The 21,570-nt window shown below is 47.6% G+C and overlaps 1 protein-coding gene across 4 annotated transcripts in view; it reads left to right on the top strand.

The window, feature by feature from the left end:
• The window catches only part of ARB2A (ARB2 cotranscriptional regulator A), a 2,893,216-nt gene that overhangs the window by 2,380,550 nt on the left and 491,096 nt on the right, over nt 1-21,570 (top strand). The gene's annotated exons all lie outside the window — the stretch shown is intronic.

Raw genomic sequence — 21,570 nt, 5'->3', positions numbered from 1 at the left:
ACCTTCCATCAGGGTATCATGATAATTGGAGATGACAAGTTCCTGTAATTCCTTGTGTGGTAGAAATAGTCGTCCTTGATAGTAGGGTAGATCATTGATGACTGAGTAATCCGGGCCTTTCTTTACCCAGTCCTGCAGGATCAAAGAGTTGTTGGATTTTTAAATTAATTTCTTCTAGTGTCTGTAAAGTAGTTATGCCAAGAATTCTTTTTTCAGAAATTATAGGCACCGGCTCCGGGTTCGCATATGCTTCTTCCATTCCTATTCGGGATAAGGCATCTGCCTTGCTATTTTTACAGCCTGGTCGATAAGTGATCACAAAATCGAATTCGGCAAAGAACAATGCCCATCGGCGCGATGATTGGGCTTTGGCTGTTTTTAGATACTCTTGTTGTCACTGTGTTGATGCCACGTGTAAGCAGGAGGACCAGACGTGAAGATTTGTTTCCCACTACGCACGGAGCTGTGCGGTACGCTCAGTGTTACGGAGAAATTTTTGACCGATACACCACCTGGCGTAACTGTACGTGTACTTGAGGTGTTCCTGGGTCTTTATGCACTATAGGAGTCTCCACCAGCTACGTTGTGTTTGCTCCACATAGATATTGATGCCAATGGAGGATTGATTTCCGCTGTCCTGACTTACCATCCTGCAAGCCGGAACGTGGGGATTTATTACTGGCCCATATACGTGGAGAACTGGGCGGAGCAATTGCTCCCTGCCCGCCGTCCTGAAGAAGGTCTCTGACCGAAACACGTGTCTACGTGATCTCTATGAGGGATATCTGGTGATATTCGAAACCAGCTATATAATGATACCTGATATTATGGACTGGATCACTATAGGAAATGTTAATTGAAAATATTTTGGAATAATAAAAATTGGTGTTACTATTACACTAGGGTGTTTTATTTATGGATGTTTGAATGTATTTTTGAATGTGGATACGTATGAAGGCATGAATTGATTTAAGATTTTTTATGAAATTTTATTCTAGCAAAATGATTGACTATGTGATGAGTTTTTTCAAATAAATATTTTGATATACATTTAATGTAACCAGTGTCATCCCATTCTACTGATCCACCTTTTTTTGATTGTTTTTAGATACTGCAAGTTCCGGTGATTACAGTAATGGTATGCCTGGCACCGAGAAGATAGTGTCGCCAAGCCTTAAAGGTGGATTTGATGGCTAATAACTCTTTATCGGTAACCGCATAGTTTAACTCGGTGCCCAGGACTTTCTGGACCAAAATGCCACTGGGTGAAGTTGACCAGTTTCAGGATCCTTCTGGGACAGGACAGCTCCCATGGCTAAACTGGATGCATCAGTTTCCACTATGTATGGAAGCTCTGGGCGTGAATGTCTTAAAACGGGCGCAGACGTGAATTTCGCTTTCAGTTCTTGGAAGGGCATTTCAGCCTCTTCGGTCCACAAGAAGCATTTGTTCTTTTGCAAAAGTGCTGTGATGGGATGTACATCCTTTTGGAGTCAGGATAAAACCAAGGAATTCAACTTCCGTAACAGGAAAAACACATTTTTCCAATTTTGCATAGAACTTGTGCTGGCGTAGTTTCTCAAGGGCTGCATGAACGTGCTTCACATGGTCTGATTCTGAGGAGGAGTACTCTAGAATATCGTCTATGTATACGACAACACAGACGTCAATGAGTTCACGAAGGACATCGTTCATAAAATACTGGAAGGCTGCTGGTGCATTGCACAACCCGAAGGGCATCACCTGATACTCGAATAATCCGTACTTGGTGCGAAAGGCCGTCTTTCATTCTTCGCCTTTCTTTACACGTACCAGATGATATGCCCCTCGGAGATCTAACTTAGTGTAGATACAAGCATCCTTCACTTGGTCTAGTAGTTCAGGGATCAGAGGCAACGGGTATCGGTTCTTAACAGTTATCTGGTTCAATGCGCGGTAGTCTATGTACGTTCTGAGGTCACCTTCCTTTTTGGGTACGAAGAACAAAGCTGAAGATGCAGGGGACTTGGATGGGCGAATAAAGCCATTGGCAAGGTACTGGTCTAAGTATTGTCGTAGGTGAAGGTTCTCAGGTTCCGTAAGGGCATAGATCCTGCTACAAGGGGGTTGTGCACCGGGTATGAGATCGATTTGACAATCGTACGATCTGTGAGGAGGTAAGGTGTTTGCCTGTTCCTTTTGGAAGACATCCTGGAATTCTTGGTATTCTGGAAGTAGTTGCATCACTGCTATGGTTACTGTGGCCAGGCCTGCGTTCTGATTTTTCTTTGGGTAACAGGTTTGTGCACAATCCGGGAAGGTTATTCTCTTCTCTCGCCAATCAATACAAGGATTATGTGTTTCCAACCAAGGTATCCCCAGTATTATTTGAGACTGTGGGGCTTTGATTAGATCAAACACAATAGTCTCTTGATGCCCATCCTGACCCAACAGTGTCATCTCTGCGGTAGAGTGAGTTACAGGTCCAGAGGCAATTTCAGTTCCATCCACTGTGGTGATGACATCTGAGGTGGTTTTTCGGCAGAGAGGTAGATTCACCCTGGAAGCCAATTCATAGTCCACATAGTTTCCTATGGCCCCGCTATCAATGTATGCCCTTACTGCGTGCATACGCGATGGCTGCCCTGGATCGACGAGGACCATTGGTATGATGAAATGCGAGGTCTGAGTATCCTTCTTCAAGCTCGGCAAGCGGACCTCTACGCTTGTCAGGCGTGGTCGTTTCCCGAGTCTGACACCATATGGCTTTTATCAGCAGCTCCTACCACCTTCTTGGGTGGTCTTACAGGGCAATCCCGTAGAAAATGTCCAGAAGTTCCACAATATAGACACAATTGCATTTGCCGTCTCCTTTCTCTTTCCTTCTGGGTCAGGGGTCCTTTAACCCCTCCGATTTGCATGGGTTCTGAAGCATCTGCTCCTTTGGGGTTAGTGTGGGTTTTGACCAACACACGATTCTCAAACTTGGCTCGATCAGCCTTTCTGTTCTGAAGTCTGTGATCTAACTGGACCACTAAGTCTATATATTCAGCGCAGTCTTGAGGTGGGTTCACGACTTGAGCCAAGACATCCTTGAGTTCTCCTCGATGAAATAACGTGATTCGTTTTTTTTCAGGCCATCCGGTTTCCACCACCAATCTATTGAAGGTTGCGATATAGGTTAGCAGATCCTGGTTACCCTGTCGTAAGGATAAGAGTTCGTTATCCAGGGCTTGTCCCTGTGAATGTCTGGCGAATAGTCTTTCCATGTCATTTGAAAACCCTGAAAATCCCGGAGAAGAGGGTCATCGTGGTTGACTAGCGGAATGAACCAATCTGCTGCGCTGCCACTAAGATATAATAATACAAAGGCTACTTTAGCTTGGTCATTTGGAAAGGCTCCCGGTCTGCATAAAAAGTGCAAGCGGCATTGGTTTATGAACACGGCGAACCTCATGGGGTCCCCAGCAAAGCGTTCGGGTGGAGCTAACGGAATATTTCCTGGTAAAATCACTTGCACAGGATTGCTTGATGAAACTGGGGCTGGATTTTCCCCAAACCCAGGTAGGGGTGTTTGTCCCGCTTGGTTTTGCAGCAGTTGTCTGGCGAGATCATCTGTGCGCTTCTTCGATACAATTAGTTTTCTTCTGAGGGCATTAGTCTCTTGGCGAGCGGCGTGCACTTCCGCCCTAAGTTCCCCCAATAGTTGGGCCAGTTGGTCGGTTTCTGAAGTTTCCATAACGCCCAGATGGGGATTTGTAGATAGGCTTCGCGTTCTGTTACGCTCACCTGGCTCCCACAGGGGCGTCGGTCGGACCCAGACTGCTGCGGCCTCCACCCACGTGATGCGTAGTGCAGCGATGACTGACTGGATCTGCCCTCCAATTCTTGTCTGCTTGACCCGTAGAAATATTCTCCTACAAGTGGAGGGATGGATTTAGCCACTTGTAGATTTAAGTGATAGCACCCCCACTGTCCTCCCCTCTAATCACCTCTGAAGTGCCCTCTCAGCAATCTCACCTTATATTCTTGAAGGATGAGCCCTCCATCCTGCGAAGTACGCAGGGGCGCATTGATGACCAGTTACTTCACTGGCCTGAAGATATTGGAAGAGTTGTAGACGAATCCTGACTCCAAAAGATCCTGGCGAAGAGCCGTAAGTATATAGTTCGTAAGAGTTCAAAATGTCTGGAATTCACTCCTGTCCAATTCCTCTTTTATCTTGCAGCTTTGACCCAATAAGAAGATTGACAGCTGAAAAGCGCTCTGGTAAAAGTCTGTTACACCCAACACTGTCCGTTAAATAATGCCAAGGGTTAAACTTGCTGCTTTCTCCTTTTCTCACAGGTGCGGCATAAGAAGATGTGGCATGGTGATTAATAATACTTCCGGCGGTAAAATCAGGTAAGCATATGGCGGCTAAAGAGATTGTCTATGTCTGTCCTCTCTGCTCACCTTGTTGTTTCTTGTCCCCCTTAGGTGCCGGAATTCGGCGATGTAAAGATGGAGACGGCGCCGGATCGAAGAGATGCTGCGTGGAACGGTGAATATGGCGCGGCGCTGCAGCTGGCGATGCGACGCGTTTAAAACAAAGTCTTTCCTCAGGTTTGAAGATGCGATGAATCCGGGATCAGGTAAGAAATCGGGTAATACTCTTGTTCTAACCTTTGCTCCTTTCCTTCTTTCTAGGTGCTCCAGGTTCGAGGCGGGCGTGGCAGAAGACTGGATGCTGCTGCTGGCACGGTGAACGTTACGCTGCTGGATGCAGAATAACGCAAAGCGTGTGCTGCTCTTCGGGCGTGGTTTAAATAGCCTCCAAAGTAGTCCCAGGTAGGTATTCCTCCCCGATCACACCCGAGTAACAAAATAGTCCCTAAGGTAAAGTAGTCCCTTCCAGGCCTCACATGGGCTTGGATCTTCTTGCAGCATGGTCTGCATCAGGTAAGTGTGCACTTATGAGCCTGGCGCCTATGGCGCCAGGACTGATGTCCCATATGAGCCTGGCGCCATTGGCGCCAGGACTGAACCCAGACAGCCCCTAGCAGGGGTTGCTGGGTTTTTTCAAGGCAACATGATGCCTGCTCCCGGGGCTGATGGACGTGGTCTGGATGCCCGGGGGTATGCATCATGACAGTGGAGTGTTGATGTCTGAGTGTTGGAATGTGTGAGTGGAGGTTCTAGCCTTGGTCAGTTGGTGAACCCCCCTGCCTGGGTGATGGGCTGCCAGTGTTATGTCCTTATGTAACTTTACTAAGAACTGTATAACTGCTTGTGAAGGTATCCTGTTTTGTTCCAATAAACCTAACAAGCTTACCCTAAGAAGATTGTATGCTGCTTCGTAACAGGTTCCATTAAAGATTAACTGGCGGCGCTGTCTATCTTTAAGCGCTCGTCTGAAGAATGTTCTTACTTTAAGATTCCTTTGATTTGTAAGTTTCTTAAAGGACTGACTAATGTATTCCCGCCATCCCCGTTCCAGGTGCTGGTTTGGAATTTGAATTTGGTTTTGAAATTTCTCATGGGTGCTCCGTTTGAACCTTTGCACTCTTGTGCTTTGAGATTACTGTCCTTTAAGACTGTGTTCTTGCTTGCGGTTACTTCCGCTTGCAGAGTGAGTGAATTGCAGGCAATTTCATCTAAGCCACCCTTTACTGTGTTTCACAAGGACAGGGTTATACTGCGAGTATGTCTACCTAAGGTAGTCTGTGAATATCATTGGAGTCAAAAGGTGGTTCTTCCACCTTTCTACCCTCCTCCTCATCCTGGTAAGGAAGAGGAGCGACTCCATCAGTTGGATCCTAGGAGAGCTCTGAGCTTTTACATTTTCTAGATTGTCCAGGGTCAGAGTGGACGATCAACTCTTTGTAGGATATGCTGGACACCGATTGGGCCAGGCTGTTACCAAGCAGACCTTGTCCAGGTGGATTATCCTTACTATTACGGAGTGTTACCGATTGGCGGATAGGGACCCTCCCGAAGGGTTGAGAGCTCATTCCACTAGGGGCGTGGCTACTTCCACCTCCCTCTAGCGGGGTGTTCCTATTAGGAATATTTGTGATGCCACTACATGGGCTTCCATCCACACCTTTGTAAAACATTATTGCCTGGATACAATCATGGTCAGAATATGGCCTTTGGGAAGGCAGTTCTTTATTCCGCAATCTAATTGGTTACTCTAAATTCTTTTCCTTCCTCCATTTACTGGTACTGCTTTCGGAGTCTGTCAGAGATGAATACGTTGGAGGACACAATCCATTCAAAGAACAAGTTACTTACCAACTGGTAACGTTCTTTCGACTGGATGTTCCTCCAACTTATTCCACATCGCCCTCCCAGTCTGCCCCTCAGGAGAATTTCCTATGCGATTGCAGCTTCCGTTTGCGAAGGCTATGTGCAGTCAAGCAGGCATGAGACTGGTGCTACACGTTCTGAGGGAAAAAACATAAACTGAGGCTACGGGTGCCGTGCGTCCCATTTATAACATCCTGTGATGTCGCCCTTTGACAGAGGCCTTCGAGGGACATCAACCCAACGTCCTCGATGCAGGACGTCCTCTGCTGAAAAAGTTTCCGAAGTGCACTGCTGTGGACATTGTTCTACTCACTTTTGGTGTGTCCTTTAAAGGCACAGAACAAGTAGAATTGTCTACATCTCTAGGCAATCTTCTTTATGTAAACGCTGGTCTTAGTCTGTTCCCTGCTTTCAAAGTCTCTGCCAGGAAAACCGTTTCTATCTTGGGCAAGGTTTCTGTATCTGGCTCTCTATGGAAAAAGACCTTCCTGTGGGGAATTTCTAGCAACTACAGTCAATGTGGAATCCCACTCAGCACTTCTGCAGTTGGACAATCCCCATCATCTTAGATTTTCTCTATATATTCTGTGTTTTTTAACTTAAATGATAAACCCCACCCTTGCAGGTTCATTTGATGACGCTCTGTCACTGGACAAGGCCTATCATTGTCTCTTTAGAAATGAACACTTCCAGTTATCCTTGCCTTCATTTTGACTTGTCCAATATATTTGATCATGCAGTTTGGACTCAAATACATTTTTCCTCTATTACTCCTGTTTAGAACTTCTTTCCTTATTGAGACCCACATATTACAAATCACAAGAGAATTCTGAATCCACAGCTATCATAAGAGTTTCAATAACTTGTAATATGAAAAAGGTATTAAAATATTTACATTTATTTGTAAATTTGTACATTCTGATATATCATGCAAATACATGCTCAGATCGTAAGCCCACTACCTATATCCATATCTCAACGACTGGTTGGTCAGTGTAAAATCACCCCAGGGGGTTCTGCAATCAGCCATCAGGCTTAGGGAGTCCCTACACAATCTGGGGTTTTCCATCAATCACAAGAAATCTCAACCATAGCCCACAAACCTTGGTCTTCCTCTGGTTGACGTGGGATACCAAACAGAGGATTTTTTGCACAGATGAGAAGGTAACAGCCTTCAAAGTCGCTATAGGGGATTATCTAAACAGATCGACTACGTCAGCCCGGTGGTACCAACACCTGTAGGGGATTTTGGCATCATGTATCCTGCCGATTTCCTACACCAGGCTCAGGATGAGGCGGGCACAGCTGCACCTCATGGCCTCATGGAACCAAATGGTGTGCTCCCCAGACTCCATCCCAGTGGACCTCATACCAGACCTGTTATGCTGGAGACAGAATACCAACCACAGAGGGGGGGCAGACCTTTCAGGCAACCGCCTCCAGATTCTTCTATCACCACAGATTCCTCTATGGAGGGATGGGTAGCCACCCTACACAAGCACAGTGTGCATGGCACATGTACGAGGGAGGAACAGAAAAAACACATCTACTTACTCGAATTGAAGGCTATCCAGCTGGCCTGCTGGGCTTTCCTGCCTTTAATAAGTGGTTAGGCGGTCTGCCTACAAACTGACAGCTTCAAATGCATGTTCTTCATCAACAAGCAGAGGGGAACCAGATTGCCGTCACTTTGCAAGCTCACCATAGAGATATGGGAGTGGGCCATGGCACACCACATATGGCTGTCAGTGATTCATCTGCCGGGGGAGTCCAACCTTGAGGCGGACAGGCTCAATAGACTCGGGGCGGACAACTGAGTGGCAGCTGGAGGAACAGCTCCTAGCGGACATCTTCAAGAGATGGAGCCGACCCTACATAGACCTGTTTGCCACAGAGCAGAACCGGAGATTTCAACAGTACGCCTCCTGCCAGGTTCAGGGTCGAGGCTCCCTCGGGGATGCCCTAGACCTCCCTTAGAACGGGATGTGGGTATATGCATTTCCCCCAATGCCACTCATTCTCAGTTCTCAGCAAAGTCAGAGAGTCCTCCAACATGAGCCTGATTCTAATTTCCCTGAGTTGGCTGGCACAGGCCTGGTTCTCAGACCTCCTATAGCTGGCGGTGCAGGGTCCAGTGAAGTGGTAGACATAAAGCTGGCCACAATCAAAACAGCCCTGCTGGTGGGTCTTAATTTAGCTAGGAGAGTGAACGAAATTCAGGCCCTGATGACCACAGAAACGCATAACATGTTCCATCGAGACAGGATGGTGCTTCCCACCCACCTGGGAATTTCTTATGAAGGTGGCCTCCTCATTCCACTTGAATGAAGAAGTTGTGTTGCCAACTTTTTTTTCCTAACCCAAAGTACGAAGCAGAGAGAGTGTTGCACTGTCTGGATGTTAAAAGATCCCTGAAATTCTATCTAGACAGGACCAAAGGGTTTCGCTAGACAGAGGTTTTATTAATCACCTTTGGCGGCTCTAAGCCAGGGGACCAAGCCTCTAAGGCCTCCATAGCCAGGTAGATGGTTGCAACCATTCAGTAGGCCTATAAGTCTCAGCAGAAGGAAGTTCCACAAAACCTGCATGCTCATGCAGTTGGGGCCAAAACGACGGCCATCGCCTTCCAGAGGCATGTGCCATGGAAAACCATTAGAGCAGCTACGTGGGCCACTCCATCGGACTTCTGCAAGCATTATTGTCGGGATAGCAGCGCAAGATCTGATGCAGCATTCAGGCAAGCAGGTTTGAGAAACCTGTTTTCTTTGGATCCAAAGCAGCACACCTCCCTTGGAAATCATTCAGTGGTAATCGCCCATGCAGTATGGAGGAAATGGGATGGGACATAGGAGTAATTTCAAGTTACTCACCGTAGTGACTAACATACTCCTAGTCATTAGTCCCCTTTCCTCCATACGTCCCTCTATTCTTCCCCCATTAATATGATACATAGTTTAGCAGGTTAATCCGGCTGACGCGTCTAAGGGGACTGATGTGTGGCTCCGGAGGGTGGATGTGAATGGAGCGCGTGTTCCTGGGGCCACGCCCCGACGTACTACGTTTAAAGAGGTATAGATATTTTTCTGGTGAAAATGGTTCTGTGTTCGTTCCTAGCGAGGGATGCCCATGCATGCAGTATGTATGAAGGGAACTATGGACTAGGGAGTACGCTAGTCAGTACAGTGAGTAACTTGTAATTTAATCTGTATATAACTAAATCTCTCACTTTCTTCCACCAGGGATTTAACTTTTGCTTCCTCAAGATTGTGTGCCCTATCACCTTTGAAGAAATCTGCTAACTTTTGCAATCATCTTTCTTTCCATTTTCTGAAGCTTTTCCCATTGCATCCTGGTGGTCTGGGTTACGTATTATCAGGGAAAGTGGGTCCAAACCTGATTTAACTAGCCATATGCGACTTGCCCTGTCCCATGAGTGGAGTGCTGTGCATGTTACTAATGGAAGGATCCCTATTTTGTGATCAAACTCTAGGAGTATAGAATGGTAGGGCAACAAGGAGATTCCCACCGCGTCTTGCTCTGTACTCTTACGTCCCGTCCCTTTTCCTCCATACTCCATAGGCGTCCCTTCCAAGGGACAGGAGACCAAACATTTTTCACCAGGAAAAACCTTCTTCCCCTTTAAATTTAAAGGTGTGTGGGGCTGCAGCCCAGGGAGCATGCGCTGGCCTGACTCCGCCCTCCGGCGCCACATCGCAGTCCCCTTTTCCACGTCCATACTTCTTCTCTTTGTGTTATCATTCAGGTACTCGGTCCTCAGGCGTCGCGCTCCTCCCCGACGCATGTCGACTTCCACAGGGTTCAGCAGGTGTCCATCCTGCAATGGGCTCTTCCCAACTTCAGACCCCCATGCCCTCTGCTTATGTTGCCTTGGTCCAGACCGCGGTTGGCGAGCTTGTACAGCGTGTGGCACGCTGTCCTCTAAAGCGCTGAAGAACAGACTAGCCAGGTGGAGGGAGCTCTTCCAGAAGTCGCCTTCAGAGGATCTCAAGAACTTTGTGAAACATCGAGCCAAGTCCAAGGTAGGGCCGCTATTCTGCATCGCACCCCGCAAAAGAGACTCCTTCCCAGGGACTTGCCTGCATGGGAGATACCGGTCAGGTCCTTAGACCAGTACGAGGCTGCTGCAGCTACCGGCCTTCGGGCCAAGGGATCCTTGGATCCTCCCGGTCGTAGTGTTGAGGGACCGGAAGGTTCTCGTACCGGATTGTCATCCGAGGGGCTCCGCCCTTTTACCGGCAATATGGCCTAGGGGCTAAGCCCTAGTACCGGCAGTACATCCGAGGGGGTGCCAAAACGCAGCTCTACCGATCCCCGGGTCGAGGGTGTCACACCTACTGGGCCTAGACCCGAGGAGCAGGGTAAGCTTCATGATCCACACGCGAGTCTTGGTGGAGGCTGGGGCCAGCGAGCCGAGCAACATGTGGCAGGCAGCTTGACAAGAAAGCAGCTGTACCAGACAGAGGCACCCGTCCGACGCCAATCCAGGAATTCGACAAAGAACGAGTGTTACAGTGGGACTGGCCTGAACCAGGTACGTGGCCTACAGCTTATCCCTCTTATGCACAGGGCAGCTTCCCACTGCGTCCATACGGGCTGGGTATGCAGCAGCTCCAGCAGCTCCCGGCTACCCCGTAAGTACCCCCTTCCACCTCTATGGCCAGTCAAGATAGTTTCTTTGAGAGGTTCCTCAGCCTCATGAAGTCACCTCGTATGGGCTCTATCCTCAAGGACGCCATCAGGGAAGTCTTCCCGACTATGCTAGCAGTAGCACAAGCGCCTCCACCGGTGCCCCCGGCCCAGTGCAGCCGCTGGTCCCGGCTCCCCAACCGACTCCTCAGGCGGTTCCGTACCAGCCTCTGCTGCCTCTTCAGCCCCTGACTGCGGTTCCTTTGACCCAGCCTCTGGCTCCAACTACTTCTCCACCTATACAGTATCCTCCTGATCTGCAGGACATGGATGAGGAGGAGGATCCGGACATGCCATCCTCAGCCAGGGCCTTCCATGAACGTCTTGCTGGGCTGGCGGAATACCTGGGCCTACCCCGGCCCTAGGTCGAGCAGCCGGCACAGGGGGTTCTGGCTGAAGTTCTCACCCAACGCCACTCTGCCAAGACAGGGATTCCTCTGCAGACCAATGTAGCCTCGCTGGCCAAGAAGGGCTGGCTTAAGCCTGACTCGGCCCAACTGGTCAATCGATGCCTGGATGCCAAGTACAGGCAGATGAAGGGGGATACGCTCCTGCTCTCGGTCCATCCTCAGCCACATTCCTCGGTGATCGCTCTGGCATCACTATACTCCAAGCCTCAGTCATCCTCAGCCTCCTCTCTGTGGCGCTGTTAGCCAAGGAGGAGAATATCGTGGAGGTGTACAGCAAGAAACTCTATTCCAACGCGTCCTTGCATCTTCGTCAGGCCAACGCAGACGCCATCCTGGCGACCACTAACCTAAGGTTATGGTAGAAAATCGCGGACTTCTTCCCAGAACGCCCTATGCAGAGCCAATCACGTTTTAAGCCGGGGTTCACTGAGGCCAAGCTGGAATCTACCATGGCCCATATTGACACCTCTGGCCATGCCAACTGTATCGCCACGGACATGAGACGGGCAGCCTGGCTTCGGGCGATTAAATTCAACCGTGGCGTCCGGAACGCATATTAGATCTATCGTTCGAGGGGGCGGGGGCCTCTTCCACTCCACCACGGACAAGGAGCTGGACAAGAAGAAAAACAGCTCACAAACGGCCAAATCTTTATCCATCTTGATAAAGACCACGCCAAAGTCGTACACCCAGTCACAGCAGCGCTCTGACAGGGAGCGTACGTATGGAGGGTTCCGCAGCTTCCAGGAACTGAGATCCAGGCAGCTGGACCGCTCGCCATCTCAGAACCTGTTCAAGCAACAAAAAAGGGGCGGGAGTAAGGCCTTTTTCCAGTACCCCTCCTCCGCGACAGCCTCAGAGGGAAAAAATTCATGACACGCCCCTTCGGGTACATGTGTCTCCAGTGGGGGGCATGCTCGCTCTCCACGCACATTTCTGGCGCTAGAATTTCACAGACCCCTGGATCCTCTCCGTAGTCTCCACGGGGTACCGCCTCCCTATACCAGCCTCTCCTCCCTCCTCCCCTCCACTCCCACAGGTTGGGCCAGCAACTCTTTTGGCGGAGATCCAGTCACTCGTAGAGAGCCAGGCAGTGGAGGACGTCCCAGCCTCCCAGCGAGGCTTGGGCTTTTATTCCAGGATTTTCGCCATTCAGAAGAAGAACCAGGCAGGCCTGAGAGTGGTGATGGACCTTTCCACCCTCAACCTCTCCTCACTCCTGCAAAAATTCAAGATGGTTACGCCAGCTTTTATTGCGGAGACATTTTGCAAAGGAGACTGAATGTGCTCCCTGGATCTGAAGGACGCATACCTACACGTCCCGATTGGGCAGCCCCATCGTTCTTTCCTCCGGTTGAGGAGCATGGGCTACCATTTTCAATACAAAGTCCTCCCTTTTGGCCTCAACTTGGCCACAGGGTCTTTACCAGGCTCATGAATACTGTGGGGGCCCCCCTCAGAGTGCAGGGCCTCCTCATCTACCCATACCTCGACAACCTGGGCTTCTCGCTCAACCTCAAGAAGTCACTGCTGCAGCCCACGCAGACTCTGACATTTTTGGCCTCATCTGGGACACGTGCTCCAAGAAGGTATTTCTGTCGCAGGACAAGATCTCAGCTATCAAGAAGGCCACCACCCACTTCCTCAGCAGAGAACAGACCTCAGCATGGGGGTACCAGCATCTCCTGGGTCTCTTGGCGGCGGTTCTATTAGCCATTCCACACACGATAGTGAGGATGAGGAGGATTCAGCTGCACTTCGCGTCCTCATGGAATCAGGAGCGGGGCCCTCAATCCGAGATGATCAACGTTCCTCCATCTCTCCACCCGGACCTGACATTTTGGTCCAGGGACTGCAACCTACCGACGGGCAAGCCTTTTTGGCTGCCCACCCCGCAGGCCACCGTTACCACGGATTCCTCGCTCAAGTGCTGGGGAGCCACCCTGCACGATCTCCCCGTCCAAGGCACCTGGACTAGACAGGAGCAGGAATAGCACATCAATTGACTAGAGCTGAACGCCCTCTGGCTAGCTCTCAGGGCAATCCTACCACTTCTCAGGGCCAAGGTTGTCCTCATCCAGACAGACAACTCGACCAGCATGTACTATGTCAACAAGCAGGGAGGCACCAGATCCCCTCCGCTGTGCAGACTGTCAATCAGCATGTGGGAGTGGACCCTGGAAAACGACATCTACCTCACGGCAGTCCACCTCCCGGAGGAATCCAACCTGGAGGTGGACAGGCTCAGCAGGCTGGGAGCGGACAATGAGTGGCAGCTAAACGACCTCATTATGCAGGAGATCTTCAACAGGTGGGGTCATCCCGTGGTTTATCTCTTTGCCACTTGGCACAACAAGAAGTGCCTTCTGTTCGCCTCCTGGCAGGCACAGGGCCCTGGCTCCCGGGCCGATGCATTTCGGCTTCAGTGGAACGGCATGAGGGCGTACGCCTTTCCGCCCACACTGCTAATTCACAGAGCGACTTGCAAGATCAAGGAGTTTCGCCAACTCAACCTCCTTCTAATAGCTCCATGGTGGCCGGCCAGGCCATGGTTTTCGGAGCTGTTCAGGCTCTCAGAAATGCCTTTGATTCACCTCCTGTCGGGCCCAGCACAAATCTTCTGGCGCAACGGGGGGGGGGCAGGGTCATCCACCCCGCGCCACAGAAACTAGCCCTCGCAGCATGGTTCCTGGGCAGGAAACGCTGCGGCACCTCAGCCTCTCACAGGCTAATCTGGAAATCATACAGGGATCAAGGAGCAAGTCTACCAGGGCCCAGTATAAAAGCAAATGGACCAGATTCTGCCACTGGGCAGACTCCAAAGAAATCAATCCCTTGGCATGTGTTTTGGACGACGTGCTATCCTTCTCTGCGCACCTCGCTCACTCGGGCGTGCAGGTTGATACTTGCCATACATACCTCGCAGCCATCAGAGCTTACAGAAACTGGGAGGAGGGGGATCTTCTACTCCGTCAATCCTATCGTCAAGAAACATTTGATGGGGCTCGCAAGGCTCTACCCGCCCGTCAAGATGCTGCACCTGGTGTGGGACCTCAACATAGTCTTGGACGCCCTGGCGCACAAACCGTTCGAGCCAATGGCATCCACGGACATCAGTCTGGTCACCATCAAGATGGCCTTACTAGTCTGCCTCACCTCGGCTCGTAGAGTCAGCGAAATCCAGGCGCTGGTCGCCTTGGAACCATATACTACTTTTCACAGGGACAAAGTAGTCCTGCGGACACACCCAGCATTTCTACCCAAGGTGCCGTCTGCTTTCCACTTGAATGAGGAAATAGTCCTTCCTACGTTTTTTGCTGATCCCAAGGACGAAGCACAAAGAGTGCTGCACTGCCTGGATGTCAGGCGTGTCCTAAAATTTACTTGGACAGGACCAAGGGCTTCCGCAAATCGGATGCCCTGTTCGTCACCTTTGGAGGCTCAAGACCAGGTTATCAGGACTCCAAGGCTTCCATATCCCGCTGGATGCTCTCGGCCATCAAAATGGCCTACGAGGGGCAGCACAAGCTGCTTCCAGCCAACATGCACGCCCAGGCAGTCAGGGCCAAGGCAACGGCCATCGCATTCCGGGGCTATGTCCCTTGGCAAGTCATAAGCAGGGCAGCCACTTGGGCCACTCCCTCGGCTTTCTGCAAGCATTACTGTTTGAATGCCGGCTCTAGATCTGATGCGGCTTTCGGACAGGCGGTTCTCAGGAACCTATTTGCTTAAGGAGGGTCTCCTCTCCACCCTCGGGCTACTTTCAGTTGTAATCGCCCATGCAATATGGAGGAAAGGGGATGGGACGTAAGAGTAATTATAAGTTACTCACTGTAGTGACTAACATACTCTTAGTCCCCTTTCCTCCATACGTCCCACCAACCCCCCCTTAATAATACTAGTGTCATTAGGCAATGTTAAATCTATTGTCGACGCGTCGATGGGGACTGAGGTGTGGCGCCGGAGGGCGGAGTCAGAGCAGCGCATGCTCTCTAGGGCGCACCCTCACGCGCCTCTAAATTTAAAGGGGAAGAAGGTTTTTTCTGGTGAAAAGGTTGGATCTCCCGCGCCTTGGAAGGGACACCCATGCAGTATGGAGGAAAGGGGATCTAGGACTAAGGGTACGTTGGTCACTACGGTGAGTAACTTATAATTTTCCATCCCTATTTTCTCATGATTGGGCTTCATCCATTCCAGTAAGTGGGAAATTTCAGTCGACAGGTTTTTTATTTTAGGGATTTCATCCAGTAGGTTGCAGAATGCATATAATGCTCTGGAAATTGTGTTTATTTTAACTTTGTTTACTCTCCCCAACCATAAAACCTCTGCGTGGAACCCTCTTTTTAAGTATTGTTCCAATAGCCTGTATAGTGGTGGAATGTTAGCTCAAAATAACTCTTGGATATTAGGGTTGATGTGTATCTCCAGGTACTCAGTGGAGGTACTACACCATTTAAAAGCGGAATCTCTCTTCCATGTCCTTGATTTTTTGGACTGGTTCTGAGATATCGAGGCCTTCGGATTTCAAGATGTTTTTTTAAAAGCCTGATAATACTTTAAATGTTTCCAATTCTTGAATTGTCTCTGGCAGCAAACATCTTGCTTTTTTTTAAATATAAGAGGATGTTGTCAGTGTATAAGGCAATGTTATGAACAGCTTGCTTTATTTGTAGGCCTTGAACACTTGGATCCTGTATGATTCTCTGGGACAAGGATTCCATAGTTAAAATGAAAATGAGTTGCGTGGGCACTCCTGCCTTCTTCCCTTAGAGATCAGCATCTTCTCAGAAATGTCACTATTTATGACTCTAGTATCCGGGGGAATTGTATAATGTTAATAGCAATTGTGAGACAGGCATGGTATCAAGAGAGACACAGACAGTAACAGTTTGAAAACCTTTATTTTCACTTTGTGGGATTGGTGTAATGTCTATCTGGTCTTAACTCTAAGGAGGTTGTTCCCTCAACTGATGTTTCTAAACACCACGATGTTCGACTTTGCAGGATTAGGGCTAAGGTTATGTTGTTCACAAAATCCAGCAAAGTGATACAATTAATTTTGTAAACCAAACAGAGTAGGATCAAGTAAGATCACATCATCGGCAAAGGCAAGCCAGTTTATTCGCAAGGTACCTAATTTGACTGGAGAATTGTCCAAAGAGTGTCAATATCCGCTAGATACAAGTTAAATAGAATAGCGGCTAAATTGCATCCCTGTTTTACGCCTGTGTATGTTTGGATCAGATCAGTTAACAAACCTGTATGGTCAATTCACACTCTATAGTTTGCGTTGTTATGTATTAGTGCGATCATAGCTATGATGTGAAGAGAGATTTGAAAGTGTTGCATTTTTTCCCAGAGTATTTCGCTGATGACACTATCAAAAGCAGATGATAGATCAAGTAAAGCCATAAAAATGGGTCCGTTTTCAGATTGCCTAGAAGACAACAGGATATTTGATAGAATATTTGCATTTAGCTGTGTTCCCATTGACTTCCTGAAACCAGTTTGGAACCGCAAAAGAATTGGTCTTGATGATATAACTTGATTTAGCTCCTTGAGAACCAGGGCTGCAAATACTTTTGCGGCCACATCCAGTAAGGTGATCGGTCTAAAATTCGCCGGGTTGTCATTGGGCCCTTTTTGAGGAGAGGGATAATGATGGCAGTATCCCATGAAGTGGGCATCATTTTAGAAAGAAAGATGTGGTCAAAACGACGCTTCAGGAAGCCAGCCCAAAATTGCCTTTGAAAATTTCAGTTTCTTAATGACTGCAACTATATCCTCTAACGCACACGAGCAGGACACGGGCATAGATGTAGAAAAGTTTTGTGTTACGATAGAGTTCAATCTTGGAGGCAATGCATATTTTGATTTAAAGAAATCTGTCCAGGTCTGGCCACTGACTGCAGATTGAAATGTAGCAGGGCTTTTCCCAGATGGATCTCTCAACAGGGCCCAGATCTCGCAGGTTTTTTTTGTGCTCAAGAGGGTAATCATATTTTTTTCAAGTAGCTATTAAACTTGAAGTATTTGACATCATTTTTGTACCTTGATATCATTCTATTTTTTGCCTTTTGACACTCAGCGAAGTTAGTCACTGTTAAGTGCACTTTTACGAATTATCGCATTTTTTTGTTGTTTGGCTCTTGCGATTTTATTGTTAGATGTGTCAAAGTTAGAATAGGTTGATCCTGTTTTTGCTCGATAACTAGTGAAGACAAGTGTTTACGAATCCTATCCTTATTCCATGCATCAAATGTACCACAGACCGTACCCAACTCCCAATTCACATCGATGATCATAGCATCACGATTCACCAAATATGTTAAATTCCTCCATAAGGCAGGAGACCATCTTAATGAGAACATATGTCTATCTAATTCTGGTAAGACCAATGAGGGAACAGATTCATATTTCTGAATTCGAAGACCAATCGAGCATTTTAGAATTCCATGATCACTGTTATTCAAACGATTTATAAAACAACAAGTTGAATGTCCTGCCAATGCATTTGATAAAGCAATATAGTCAATACACGAGGTATTATACCCACAGCACCACGTCATGGGTGTTGTTTTTGATGAGAAAGGAATTATTTGAATGTCCCATGCTTCAAAAAACTTCACCCAGTGCAAACCTCCTTCATGAGATAACAGGGAGTATAAATCTGTCTGAAAAACCTCATGGGAGACGTTATTAGCAGATACGGTTGAGTTAAAATCCTAACCAACGATGATTTGAGCATTAATAAAAAGCTCGATCAATAAACGATTTAGATTCTGAATTAGAGCATCCAAGCACAAAGCACATGGATTCCAGTACAGGGATACTACCAGACTCAAATGATACCATAATTGCCAGTATCTCAGGTGAGGCAAAAACCAATTGTGCTTTCGTTTGGAATTCATTTTTTAGAAGAACTACCAAGCCACCTCTCGGCCTTCCAGTCATACCTCTTTCAGCATACCTACAAAATGCAGTATATCCATCTAGTGGAATATCTCTCATTGCCCTCATTTCCTACAGTAAAAGTATAGCAGGGTGGTCTTCATAGGGCAGTTTAGAGAACCAACAATACAAGTTCTTGAAACCACAGCAATTCCAAGAATTTAAAAGCAAACAGTTTTATGACTTTTCAGTCTGAGGAGTATCCTTTTTTAATGGTTCCAACCATGCAAGGCCAGGTAAGATCTGGGCAACCGAATCGGCGTGTACCCTTAGTTTTTCATTAAGAGCAACTATTTGGTTGTCTATGCCCGTTACATTATTCAGTGCAGTTACCATTCCAGGCTGGAAGTCAAAGTTGGAGCTGCATCCATTGAGTAGAAAGCAAATAAATGATATCCCAACCTTTCAAGTTCATTTTGGTAATCCCATATTAAGGTGGCAATGATGGGGGTATGTAATTTACAGATCATTCAATGATTTTGTACATGTGACAATTTTATCAAGTCTGCGTCGTCAGATATCAAATTACGAAGATCGGGAATTAAATTAAAAACTTTCATAAGGGCTGAGTGATTTAAATTTGACTTTTCACTTATTACTGTGTTAACCTCCCAGCCCAACACCAATTTCATTTCCGAGGAAATCTCCTCAGACTTCTCAGGAGGATTCTCCTGAATCAATTTCGAATTTGAAATTGGGACAGTACGGCACAGCTTTGGACTCGAAGGAATTGCACTTGACGATGTTCACGTATTACCACATGCTCCGGCTCAGTCGGTGTCTCATTACCATGTCTGGCTTCAGGACCAGATATCTTGGCCGCACCACTCGGCCTGTCATTGTTAACTGTACCACTAGGATTACTGTCCAGTACACTAGGATGAACCACATTTTCAATACTATTTGGTAGAAGCATAGTTTGAGATGACATTGTGATTATTTTTTCAAAAAATCTTTGTAATTGAGATTGTATTAGCAAGGGGTGGTGGTTTTATGGGATAGAGACCCCACTATTATGCCCTCATTCTCTACACCCTTTCTCTAAGTTCATTGGCAAGTTTTTTGGGGTCACATTTGGAAGGTCCAGAGAAGAAATTAAGACTTTCTGCATTTAGCTGGTTCAAATCAATAGCCAAATCATCAGAAGAAAGTTGAGCAATCTTTTTTATTGCAGTGCTATGGCCTTTGATTTTTTTGTTAGGTAGATTCTTAGTTTTAGGGTTCGATGAAAAGGAATTATTGGAATTTATAGCAAGCAGTCTAGCCTGATAATGCCTTTTCTTGGCCGTTGCATGCTTTTTTTCTAGCTTTACGTGCCATAAAGAAGGTATTCTGGGGCTCATCGTGCTGAACCTCTTGTTCCTCTATCTGTTTTTGGAGGCGTTAACCTCAGCCATATTGAGATCAATTAGGTCGGTTAACACTGAGGGGCTAGACTTTGAGAGACAGGCGAGACTTTGTCAACTTCCATGTTTAAAGGCGTGACAATATCCTGTGCACCCCTTACTGTATCCATTGTTAGTCGTTTGCTTGAAGAACCATGTTTTCAAGCACCAAAATACGGTCTGCTGAAGCTTGGCAACATCCATATAGTCAGGCAGGGGGGCCAAATTACCCGTGTCAGCAATAGACCTCTGCTGATGGAAAGTTTGAGCAAAAGATTTTACTAAGGGCTCAAAGTCCCTTATTGTTGTACAGGTTTGTGTGGTCAGTTCGTGTGTAGGAACGGGGGGGAACATCTTGGGTCTTTTGCAGACCGGTTTGATCTTTCACCAACTGAGTGGCCCAGATGGTATGACATTTCTCTTGGGCAAGCATAAAGCCTTCTATTCTACTTAATCTATTTGAAATATCTGTAGTTAATAAACTCAGATTATTAATCGCAGTATGTGTGTATTCATGCCCTTTATCTAGTAGGTTTAAGATCGTTGTAAAACAGGAAAGTTTTGAAGTTCTTGGTGATTCAAATCAATGAGTGTGTCTTCTAATGGATAAAGTGGAATTTGGAGGGCGTCTTTGGTCACCAAACGTTTTAAACTTATATGGGTCAAATGTTAATACTGGTAAATTGAGAGTCAATTTTCTCACTGGAGTTCGTGGTTGGGTGAAGGGATGGTTAACTCACCTTAATTTTATAATTATTCTCCAAAGGCCCCAACTCAACGTCTCTATTGGCCATTGTAATGGTTTGGTCTTCGAAGAGCGGCCCGAGGGGCTCTGGGAAGGCAGGTCAGACGAGGTACATGAGGCAAGCAGGTCGGAGGAGGGGGTCAATGAACCCTCATGGTGGGGTGCAGACTTGGCCACGGACGAAGCCCTATCGGCAATGACCGAGGTCGTTCAAGCCGGCAGCATGCTGCAGGTATGAAGAGACTCGCCCTTTCCGCAGCAGAAGCAGCTACCGGCATCGAACGTTTACTTGCGTGACAAAGAGGTGATTTCGAGAGCCAGCAATGTTTGTGGAAGCACAGCAACGGCAAACATGGAGAGACGCGGCGGCCAACGCATACACTGTACTCAGCGGGGAAGAGGAGCTCTGGGGGTGATACGGACAACACGGCGTAGCACAGTCACGGCTCAAGGAAGGGCGGAGAAGCCACATGGATCATTATACGAACGGAAAGTGCCAAAACGGGCTGAAACTCTGCCAAACAACAAAAGTCATTAAAAAAAGGCAGAAAATAACCCAAACCCTAGTACTTACCTCAGTCCGTCCCTCGAGGCGCATGGATGGAGAGCATCATGGCGACCAGCAGGAAGGAAGAAAGGGGGCAGGGCTTGGGGGGGGGGTTTCAAGACTTCACTGTGTAAAGCGCATTGATTGGGCCAGAGTGAACCAGCCCCTATATAACCCAGGCAGTGAAGAAGGACTAACGGGGAATTCGCCTGTTTTTTGCAGAACCGTATGGGAGGCGAAGAGACAGGAAGCAACTACCGCTGGGCCTACGAAGATTAAACCCAGGTTTTCACCTTATTCCCCAAGGAGGAGTCCAAGGACTTTAACATTTGCTGTAAACAAGGCGAAGTCAGAAGCCTGACTTCAAAATCTATTTTTTTTCTCTCTCATTTTTTTTTACTTAATTTTTTCTGTTTGCTAAAAGTCAATAAAGACTATCTTTTGGTTACATCAATTGCCTGCCAGAGTGGTCCATCACAGCCATCAATTGTTTTAAGTTAGCAGCCACAGCAGCATGAAAATGCACTTGCTCTCTAACACCATTCGAACACGCCG

Source organism: Ambystoma mexicanum, chromosome 6p, assembly GCF_040938575.1.
Source record: "Ambystoma mexicanum isolate Mex_15411 chromosome 6p, UKY_AmexF1_1, whole genome shotgun sequence".
Taxonomy (NCBI): domain Eukaryota; kingdom Metazoa; phylum Chordata; class Amphibia; order Caudata; family Ambystomatidae; genus Ambystoma; species Ambystoma mexicanum.
The sequence above is the reverse complement of the archived record's forward strand: the minus strand, read 5'-3'. Positions and strand labels throughout refer to the sequence as shown.